The sequence below is a fragment of the Pelecanus crispus genome, chromosome 6, assembly GCF_030463565.1.
Source record: "Pelecanus crispus isolate bPelCri1 chromosome 6, bPelCri1.pri, whole genome shotgun sequence".
In the NCBI taxonomy this organism is placed as follows: domain Eukaryota; kingdom Metazoa; phylum Chordata; class Aves; order Pelecaniformes; family Pelecanidae; genus Pelecanus; species Pelecanus crispus.
Window position 1 is genome coordinate 65,825,799 of NC_134648.1, and position 11,878 is coordinate 65,837,676.

Here is an 11,878-nt window from a genome sequence, read left to right on the forward strand (position 1 = left end):
AACTTCTGACCCAGTTTCCATGTGCAATTACCATGTCTGAGAGCACCAGGCAGCAGAGTCAGCACATAATATCCAGCTGCAATAACTGTCTGTGCAAATAAAGTGTATAGGTGATTGCTCGTTTCAGAAGGCACAATTGCTATTATGGCTTTTATTAAATCCCACTCACTTTATGACTCCCTGGTTGGAGCAATAAACCTTTTGCTTTCAGCTAAGGGTATACATGGGCCTGCTCTTTCAGCAGCAGCAGCAGCAGCAAAGCTCCAGCAGCTCCAGTGCAGGCATCTAAGATGAACAGCAATGGCAGCCCATTCTCTCACTTTGGAAAGTAACTTCCATTCTTTGGAAAAGCTCTTGCACTTAACCTAAGCAAGTAAGCATAGCTACTCCTGTTTCAATGGTACATTAGCTGACAAAGTAACCTTCAAAAATCCTGACTATTAATCTCCGCTGTCTTTTCTGCGAGCTCTCATACTCTTCTCCTTGCTGGTTGCCCAGATACAGACTTTGTTTTGTGGATGTTACCAGCATTTCATTAGGATGTATGCAACAACTCCCCCCTGCCTCTCTAAGAAACTGTCTATATTTCTAAAAGAGAGCAGAAAATCCTGTCTGTACAATGCCTGCCTCTGCCAACAGCACTCCATGAGTGAGCATAGATCCTAGGCTGCTTTTAAATGAGTCTCTGTCGAAACAGTGTCTCCAGGAATGTCAGAGGCTGGGTTTTGATCTTACACCACTGTGGATCCCAAGTAACATCAAGCAAGGCAGAGGGTTGATACCAGCCAGGCCATGGATGGTATCAGACCTTGGAAACCTGCCTTTGTTTTTTCCCTTAAATTCTGCAATCTCATTGCACCTTCTATTCAAAAGATAAGAAGTAATTATAAAAATTTACATTTTGCTCATTTGTATGAAATGTGCTGCTCCAACATGGTTTACATGTAGCCAGATGAAGTAGCAACACCATGAGCTGTTTCCCTGGCAAATTATTCTTTAGGATCCAGTTCGAAAGGAGACAGTGTTTACTGAGATTCCTACTTTACCTGGCAATCTGGAGAGTCTAATGCCAAATCCTTCATGCAAGCTAAATTTGCTACCTTGGAAAGACTTCTCTCTCTAAGACATGGCTTTTTGCAAAGGTAATACTGATTACCCGTGTCCTTTTTGTGCCTCTCAAGTTACCCCAGCTCTAGAGGACTCCCAAGGTTACCTCTCACAGTAGTTTGCACTCTAATGAATTGCGTTGTGGATTATTTTCATATGAACAGTGAGAAAGTTTATACATCTTTTCCAGTGATGTTAGAGTGTTGCAGGAAAGTACTGGAGGACTGGCAGCACCCAGGTGGATCTAATCAGTACCCATGTTACAGAAGACTCCTATGGGAAGCTGTGATGTGAAGCAAACTGTAACACCAAGTGAAACCTTTGGAAGAGATCACCAATTCCACATAAAATCACATGGCAGCAGTTAGGAAAGGGTTTCTCTGAGCGAGTGATACCAAAGGGCTTTCAATGCATAGACCTGTGAGTCAAGTTGAAGCTGCAAGGAAGATAAACCCTAAAATGAAGCTTCTAGGAAAGCAAAGAGCCTTTCACCTAAAAGCAACCCAATTAGCAGGGTTTTTCCTGTTAAATATTCACTGCTGCATAATGTGGCTTGCAAAATACTCATGCTTTGTGTCTGCTGAGCCCTGAATATGCAGCAAAAGAATGCTTGGTCCTCCTGAAAGGAGAAACACCTATTTCAGAAGCATGGGGATCTTTGTATGCCCAATTTTCATAAACGATGCTGGGCTCCCAATGCCTCCCAGACGCACAGCACTTGTGAAATCTATCATCACTACCAACACAACAAACCTTCACTTTCATTACTAGACCTGATTTAAGCAACCTTGACATCACCAAATGTCCCCACCACAGGCAGGCTAGCATCTGGTAGACCTGTGGTAGAGGTAGAAGATTACTGCCATCCACACTGACCTGTCCTTTTGTGCATTATTTTTTTCCATGCTTGTTTGTATTCTTCATACACAAATGAAGCACTGTGAAAGCAAAACACCAAAATGACCTCTCACTGCTACAGTTCCCATGTAGCCACCAAGCTGCTGTCAGAGCCAGAGGGGGAAGAGATATCTGTGATACCTCTCTGAAAAAAACAGTGGGTAAAATTGCTGAAGTTGGGTAAAGGTCAAGAGAGTTAGGAAAAAATTACTGCAGAGGAATAAAACAAATTAAAGTGGTAATCAAGATAAGATTAAGAGTCAAAATGACAAATACACCACTCTCTCTTTGGGGGAAATCAAGCCCTTTGAATTGCTGGATCATTGCATGTCCCTTATTTTCTATGTTGTTCTGAACTGACATAAACACAGCAGTCTCCCAAGGAAAAGGGAAGAAAAAAAAAATTATCTTTTCAGTCAATATTGCAATTATGTCCCAATCAGCAGTGCACTCTCAGAAGCTAAGGAAAAACACCAGTAAAATCAATACCCACCTCCAGGTTTTATTCCCAGCGGACATCTATCACACACACACCCCTTCACTACAGTCAAATACGCTAATTTTAACCTCATGTTATCTACCAGACACAAACAGCAATACTCAGGGAAGTCCTTATTCTGCTTAGCATCTAAAGAAGTAGAGCCACCCTGAAACAGGCAAAGATGTTCAAAAGTTTGTATTTCACCTCTCCTTGAGAACTAGAGATGTATTTTATATCACCAGACCTTAATAATAAATTTAAATCTGACCTGAAATGAGTCCAAACTCTCATTTGAATTAATCAATGAAACTGGTGAAAACCAGTGATTCCCAGCTCACAGAGCATTGCAGAGGTTCAGAAGCAGCATTTCTAGCAGATCAGAAAACAAAACATTCTAGAAGTTCCCTGCAAAACACTACATTTATGAGAAGACTGCATTGAGGCAAAATATTCTGTGTTAATAAAAGCAAAATGTTTTGATTTTTCCTTTACTTAATTTGTATTATAGTATATAAACTTCTCTAAGCACCTTCTGAGCTAAAAACTTGAATTGGTGTGGAGAAAGCTCTTTAACATCATTTACAGAAATGCCTTGCAGGCATTATAAATTTTCCCCTTCATTATATATGGGTTGTTTTCTTTCTTTCTTGTTTCTGTATGCCCAGAATAAACAACTCTCCTTACTATATATTGTGTCAGCTACAGAAAAGCTATCAGTAGGTGTTAGCTCTCTCTGTCAATACCAAATCTCCGAGATCTGCTGGAACTATCCAGGCAAAGCATCGCTGTGTCTAGGCATCTGGGAAAAACCGGCTACCACCACATTGTCAGTGTCACAGCCTTGCCTGAAAGCTTAGTCATTGATCACTGATGCCCAGAGACACCAAAAGGGACACTGTGTCAAGATTTTGGCTTTTAAAATGTGCTTAAACTGTGAGTGATTATGCAATGGAGGTTTGTCCGCATGAACAGAAAAATCACTCATGAGCAGAGTGGTTGTCTCCTTGCAGCCTTCCCCAGGAGCAGGACGAGGCTGTCCTTGGGTGCTCAGCTTGGCAGGACGTGGACGTAGACATGGACAGAAGCAGAGCAAGCAGTGAGCTTGTGCAGCCCAGCTCACAGAGAAAGGTCTTCACACATTACATATCTTTCTTCTTCAGACCTCTTCTCAGCAGGTTCCTGTCTGTATACAGATACCCACCAACTCGCTGCTCTTGGCTTAGACTTTGTCATTCATGGCTTTGATATTTAAACATTTGACATAACCATCAGGCACATGTATACAGTCAAACAAGTAGCTCTTTTTTTTTTTTTTTTCTTTACTGGTCAGGATGTAATCTTGACCTGGCAGAAATATTTTATAAGCACCATCTTGTGTCATACCTATCAGAAAGGTCTGTATACTTTTGTTTGAGTGCTATGACTTATGACAGCTCCTCAGAAGCAGTCCTTTGCTCTTAAAGTGAAGATATATGAAAACGGAAGGATAAGGCCTATAAATTTTTATAGCTCTGTACTTAACTCACACACAGGCAGTGGAGTGGATAGCAGTCCCAAGAGAAGACATATAATCCTCCTACATTAAGCTATAACCAATTTTAAAAGTACCTCTAAGCATCCAGACTCTGCATTTAAGATGCTTTGACACTTATGTGTTAGAAGTTTGACCTTACCCAACACATGGGGAGTAATTTTCATGAACACAGGCAAAAATCAGGGGAGGAAACAGATGCCAGAGGTGAAATGGTCCAGATGTTCAGGCTATAGACAGCACAGGCTGTGAATCTGAAGGGCATGAAACTTATTAAGATGTTTCTGAAGGTCATATCAAGGTCATGCTCTGGTATATGTGCATGGTGGTAATCATGAGAGGGCATCATTACACTTGGTGGTTACTGATCCCAGCCACTGCACAAGCAAACCATCATTTGGGGAGAGGAGAGAAAATCCCCTGTTCTTTGCTTGGCTCTGATCCTTTCCAGGGCTGAGGCATCTCCTCTAAGTGACCGCTCACTCACTTGGGAGACCCTGCTATGCTCCCACCAGACCAGGACTCCAGGGAGAACCCCAGAGCCAGCACCTGACCATCTATCAGCTCTCCTTGTCCCCCTCTGCAACCACTCCTGAGGCCAGAAAATTCCAAAATCACTCCGTCCTCCCTGAAAAAAAAGGGTCTGGGAGGAGTGGAAGAGAAATCATGTACAGCACAAACCTGCCAGTGTGCACATTGCTTATTTCCACCACCATGACCTGCATGTCTCCAGGTTTCTCCAGCTCAGCTCTAGTTGAGTTATCACAGCTTGGCAGTTATAACAAGCTGTCATGTGGCAGCTGAATTGCATTAACTGGCCAGAAATGGGGAAACAGGCCCTAGCCTGCTGCAAAGGCAGAAACATTTCCAACTGCTTGGCCCACAGTGAAAAAGGGTAGCTGTGAAGTTCCCTCTCTTCCTCCATGGACAGAGAAACATGACCATGAGTCACTGCTGGGGCAGCTCAGCTGGGATGGGGAATCTCCTCCCATCACAGTGGCTGGAGAAGGTGTCTGGGACCCCATTGCCTCGGTCATTCAAAAGTCTCTGGAATAAGACCCCGCAAAATGAGGCCATGTGAATGTGCCTGCAGAGTCCATGTCATCACAGCTCACTGGTTTTATGTCCTATCATGTGTTCAGAGTAATTTTTTAGATTCCTGGAATGGAGCGAAAGCAGAATTACAAAGTAGCTGGAAGTCAAAACCTCTTGGTCTACCAATGTACTGCAAAACATCCCAAAATATCAAGAATATACTGTGGAAAGGTGATTCCTTGGTATGAAACTATTCCCAGTAAGAAAATCACCCCTCACTCCTGGCTGCAGCTCTGCATGCCTCAGACAGTTTAATTTAAAACTGTTTTCTTACTTTTTATTGGCCATTTTTGGCCAATAAATGGCTAATTGGCCATTTTTGCCATAACTTTGTGTTGCTAGGCCACAAAGCCAAGAAAGAACATGCATCAGAGCAGAGACACAAGAGCAGGCTGGACTGTGCCTTAGCTGCATTCTCTCCTGCCCCTCACCTTAGCCTTAAATTCATCTCTGACCTCACATAAGGGCAGTCAAGTAGAGGTATGGAAGGAGAAGACCGGCCTGGACAACAGGTATGGCACTCCAGGTATGGCCCTAGCATGGGGTTTAGCAATGCAGGTGTCATTTCTTCCTCTAAGACCCTCTTTACTTAAGCTACTTCACTGGTTTGCATCTGAGAGCGCGCAGTATCTACTCCTAAAGACGGTAGACTCAGGAAGCGCCCTGCATACAGCAGAGTATGAGGAGATTTGTGAACCAAAGTGGGCTGTGGGCTCAGACAGCCCAGGAGACAAAGAAACCATTTTGCTCAGGGGAGGAGTCCAGAAGATTTCTGGAAAAGCTGTAAGTCATGTCTGCAGGATCTCTTGCACTCAATAGCTGCTCATGGTTCTTGGAAAACACCTGTCCCCCTGATTCATCTGCTCTGCATTAACCGAGCAAGCCCACTTCAGCTGGCATTCAACCGTCTGAGCAGGAACTCATTCAAATTCTCCATTTCTCAGAAATGGGCAAGATTATCACAGTTAACTTGATTTTTTTTTTCCACTGGGCTTCCCCAACCCTTCAAAAATTACTCCATTCCTGTTACTATGCAGATAATTAACAGAGAGTCAAATGAGTCCAAGTAGGGAAAGATGGGTCAGCACAGCCTGCTACAGAAGTCTGAATAGACATTTCCAAGCAATATGGAAGAGTTCCCTCTTTCAGCAATAGAAGTCAATGTCGTGCTGCTGCAGTAGGCTCTATGAGCCCAGTCCTAGCCTGTAGGGCAGGCAAGCGACCCATCATCAGCATGGGGACAGCCTCCATGTGAGCACCCTCTCCGGTTCTTTTCAAGAAGGATTCAACTGGTGATAGAAAAGAATGAAGGGAACAAGACAGTTCAGACAGCTTGAAAACATGACCAGAGAGGAAAAACTGAAGCAGCTAGAATTTCTTAGCCTAAAGTAAAGAAGGATGGAAGAATGGCAACAGTTTTCGACAGATGCCTGGGAGCTGGCAGAAGATCTGCCAAGCGAGGCCTTTCCAAACAAGTCACAAGCATCTGTCAAGAGCTCTCTACCAGGCATCCTGGCTGTGGGCCAGGAGATGGGTTCTCTGGACCCTGTGAAGTTCCTGCCAGCCCACTCTGTACGAAGCTACATTGAGTGGTATCACTCCTCTGCCTCGCTCTGCAGTGTGCCTGCGGCTCCTGGCGCTGAGACTGCATCACGGGACTGACCCAGATTTGCAGGCTCCAGGTCTCAGCTACCCACAAATCTCTGCCTTTGATGAGAAGATGGACAGGTAGACAAGGCCCTGAGCAACCTGACCAAACTGGTTTGAGCAAGGGGTCAGACCAGAGACCTCCACAGGTCCCTTCCCAACTAAATTATTCCACATGGGAGGCAAGCGCACAGAGGTTCACCAATCTACTCCAAGATTTCGTGACAAGGCCAGGCATAGATTCACATGTTTACTTCTCTGGGCAGATTTTACCCCACTCCTCCTACAGCATCACAAGGTGGAGACACTCCAGCCCCAGGCAGGACATCCTTCTCCCCCGCACCTTTTCCAAGCAGGGACTTTCCAAAGGATGCAAAGCTCCTGGAGCCCCATAAAAAGCAAACTGAAGCAAGCAAAACAGATGGGCCGGAGTGTGGAGGCACTTACAGCAGATGGCACTAAAATATTAAACTAACATTACCGTATGCTTAAGCTGTGGCCTGGCTTGCTGCTGATTGCAGACTCAGCCTGGTGAAAGCACGCAGATGAGAAATGAGCCTCAGATTGCTAAATCACCCTACCATACATCCCCTTCCTGCATAAAAATGCCTTACTAGTGACTCCTCCAACAGCAGAGACACACTAATGCAATGCAGATGACATTTTGCTGAACAAAAAGCACTTCCAGTTACTTAGGGTCTCTCCTAGATCTCTGCTGGAAAACCATCTCCTTGAGAAGCTGTGTAAAATCAGTTTGTCTCTGGCACCAAACAGGGGTGGACACAGTGAGAGATTAAAGGGAAAAAGCCCACACTGCTTTGTGCTTGTCCACTGAGTGACAGCCCTGGACACTGTGGGATGGCACAAGAGGCACCAGGGAGGAGGGGAAACATATTCTTCAACCCAGGGCACTTGCCAGTGTCATCCCAAAACCAGAAGTGATCCTGACTGCAGCTTGTGACACTGCCTGAGGGACACCGGGCCACCACATAGAGATGGGTGGCCATGAACCTTGGTGTCCCTCATGGGTGCTTAGAGCCGCAGCAGCCACGAAGGGCATGTGGTAAGGACAAACCAGATTAAGGTTACAAAAGCCTTTCATAAGGCATAAAAAACAGAGTGTCTCATAGTAGCGTGGCAGGTCCTGCCAGTTGTGCCATCTAGCATGTGAGTGACAGCACAACCCCACAGCCCCCGGCCTGGGTTTTCCTTTTCCCATGCTGAATTTCACCATAAAATAAAAAGAAAAGGAAAGTAAACATTACTATGAATGTCCACATCTCTTTTTTTTTAACCTGAGCTCAGACATCTGATCTGGAAGGTAACAAGCTGCTGCACGTTTCATTAAACGGATCGAACAGAAGAAATCTCCTAATATTCTCACTGAAGGAGAGGCTGGAGAGAGACATGATGCCCCAGCATAAGGGAAATCTCTGCCCAGGACCAGGCTGTGGGACAGCAGCATGCAGTAACCCAGGCCACCCTGGCAGACAGTTACCAACAGGCATGGCCAAGAGACAACAGGAAAGGACTCAACCAAAGCCCTCCTTCTCAACCTGCCTTGGTCCAGGCTTCTTTTGGGCTTCTTGCAAATTGTCCTGGGGCCAAAAGATGCATGTTTCCAGGAAAGCAGGTCTTTTCTGAAATTCCTGCATACCCAAGGCATGTGCAAGCACAGCCTGGACATCACCTGCATTATGCAATGTCAAGGCACTGTGCAGGCCACACCAGTCAGTTGTATTATTTTCCAAAGTTTGTGAAAATCTGTTGCAAGACAGCTTTTTCTTAGAACAAACCTAAAAATCTGCATTCCTTGCTCTGGCTACTAGAAAACACAAATGCATCTGGTCTTCCTTCTCTGTGGAGGAATATTTTAAAAAAAAAAGGGAAAAAAAAAGCAACTGAGCTGGCAACCTCCTTTCTGCAGAGCCACAGCCAAGGGGGCTCTCAGCCCTGTTGTGTAAGGTCTGTGTCAGTGATAGCTGAACAGCAAATGTCTTGCTACAGCTCTGCCTTCCCCTCTTTGCTCCACAGGAGGCAAGGGAATTAGTAACACTAGCACAGGTAGCAACTGCACAGCCCTGGCCAAAACAAAGCCTGTGTTGCAGCAAGCAATGCGATCTTTCTGACCGTGTGGAAAAGTGAGCAAGGCTGCTTAGCAGTTAACAGCATGGGAATAGCTCCACCACTTCAAATCATGATAGTCAGCTCCAGTAAAATGGAGGTAGGAAGTCACTGCCCATTTTTGTTATTGCCACTGGATGGCAACAGACGTTAAGCAGAGATGTTGAGTTTTCACTGCGCAAACTGTGCGTGCACTTGCTGTGCCCCACCTTGTTATTTAGGGGAATGGCCATGATTTCAGCTCGCCTAGCAGACCCACCAGAAAGGTCTCTGAGGAATTAAGCTGCAGGCTGGCAGCAACACAATCAGCAAGACTGTTCCTGGGGTCAGGCTGAACACTGCACTTTCACTTTGTACAGTTTCTCCATGTATTTCCTGGAGCCTGCACTCAAAATCAATTTTTGTCTTGCCAGCCCAGGGCAAACCCTTCTGATGAGACATGCAAAGTATATTTAATGCCACAGATATGAGTAAAAGACTCATTGGTGGTATTAGAGTAGTTAACACTGACACGTGAAACTGACAGCTGACTATTTTTAAAATACATATACCTGGCTATGAGCTGGCCAAGGGCCACAGAAAGATCTACAGCTGGATGTCAAAAACACAGCTAAGTGTGTTGAACAGCTTCATTTGGTCCACCAGTTTCCTATGAATCTCCAGAAACACTGTGCTAGCACTGACCTGAACTGAGGTGGGACTTGCCATGGCCATTGGGGGACCAGTCCCCACCTGGACTCTGTCAACATCACTAAAATCATTCTGTCTTAACCATGTGTGGTGGTAGCATAACACTTCTGAGGCGACATGTAACAAGGAGGTAACAAGAAACAATGAAGGTTTTTCTGTTTCCTACCTTTTAACAAGTACATATGTGTGCTTAGTGACTAACAATCGATTCTATGATTCTACATAGTCACATCCTGTTAGTATTCTTTTACTTATGAATAATGATAATGAAGGTAATTCTCTTAATTAATGAATGATGATACTGTTTTTCCTTTGGGTGATATCATTCTGCTGCACCTCCGTTGTGTGGCACTGCCACATCTCCCTCTAGTCTCGCCACTTTGGCTGAGTGTGGCCCATGCCAAATGCCTGCCAGGTGCATCTGAGTTGGTATATGACACACATACGATGCTTTGATGTAAAGCTCTTGCCAAGACCTCAAGTTGATGCTATGAAGTCAGTCCATGTCCCCTTGGATGTGCTCTGCCACATCATTTCCCTGACAGCTGATGCAGCTCCAGGCTGATGGAGCCTGGGCGGAGCCATGGGGGATGCTCCGGTTCCACCAAGCCACTTAACACATCCCCCAGTACACCTCTGATAACTGAAAAACTGCTGAAGGGTTTCATGTGAATTCTCTGAGTGAGGGACAAGCTCTCCTTTCACAGGTCAGAAGGAATGTCCCATACTCTACCTTCAACTTAAAAATTGAACTAGCACCCAGACACTGTGACCCATGCAGCAAACACCCGTGACCGGAAGGTAGCATAAACTGGACCCCACTATCATCCATAATTTCTTATCTTCAGCCCACCTCCCCATACCTTGAAATCAGCTTTAAAAAGTTACACAAGTTTTAGCAATAATCTTCTTGAGAGGCTTTACATTTCTGTTTTCCTTGCCTTAGGCACCAGAGTATCTCAAGGGAGAAAAGCACACACTGAAATAGTCCTCTACACACCGCCAAATAGTAATTAGCTGTCTTGCGTCTGTCCTGGAGGCAACGTTCCTGCCAGTACTGTCATACAGGAATACAGATAGGAAACACGGACACACTGTGATGCAGGGAGAAAGTCTGCTCATGCACACAGGGATTTTCTCTGACCAGCGTATGAGAAGCCTCTACTAGCATCAGTTTAGGCAATGGCAGAAATTGAATTGGACACAGAAGTTAGGCCAAAAAAATCTGAATATGAACAAGGGGGACTAAAAATTGTAACAGGGCCTGAAATCTCAAAATGGAGAGACAGGCAACTAGCTGTCCATGTGATATTCCCCAAACATTTTCCCTAAATTCAAGACCAAATTGTTAGTCGTCTGCCCAGAACAACACACAGAACACAACATGGTTACAGAGATCCAATGCTGGACACTGCAGGAAGGGTGTGTAAGGCAAATTCAATCAACCCTACAGCTTCTAGGGTTTGGGCAGGGCCTGGGCCAGTCCTATGAAAGGAGAATTTGGTAAGGGGAAGAGAAATGGTTGGACCTCATCCTACCCATGAGGGAGCTAAGAGATGCACAGCATGACATAGCAAGCTCTGAGAATCTGACAGCAAAACCTACTTACAAGCTATAGTCATGTTTCTTATTCAACCGATTGGTGTCATTAGTTCATTACCGCTAAGAATATCAGTATTAACATATTTTATTGCACTGCAGATCTTGCAGTCCTCAGCACATCATGCAAGTTTGGGCTGTTTCCCCACTAGTCTTGCACGCTTTGGTTCACAGCGCTAGATAAATCAGTTGTAAAAGTGTGCCACTTAAAATGTGTCTGCCACATCTTGAGGCCATCATGTGGTCAAACGTCTGCACAAATGCAGACAGATGAAAAAGATGCTCTCTAAGCAGCAGGGGTGGGATTTTCCCCCCCTCCATCTCTATCCAGCTGTTTACAAGGAAGCAGCAGCTCTCTGAATTGCAAACCCCCATCTGACAGAAGAGCTGTGGACAGCTGCTGGCCCCCAGCCCAGCCAGGGGAGACAGCAGAGGGGCAGCAGGGCAGGTGTGGGGCAGCCCCAGTGTCCTTCCCTCCCTCCCTTCCACACCAGCCTACAAAGCCAGAGGCACACAAAGGCCCTGGCTCTTTAGAGCTGGTATCTTGCAAAGAATAAAATGCTTTTTTCTCTTGTGCACCTTGTGAACTAAGCCACTTACAGGCTACAGGGACCCCTGGCAGTGTCAGCGTGCAGTGACCATGTGCTACCCCTTGGTCCTCAGGGTTTAGCTCAGACCAAAAGCTGGTGGTGGCTCTAGAGGTTTGG

General features: G+C 45.3%; 1 protein-coding gene across 2 annotated transcripts in view; it reads right to left on the bottom strand.

The window, feature by feature from the left end:
- The window catches only part of RTN1 (reticulon 1), a 118,804-nt gene that overhangs the window by 34,412 nt on the left and 72,514 nt on the right, over positions 1-11,878 (bottom strand). The window lies entirely within an intron of this gene.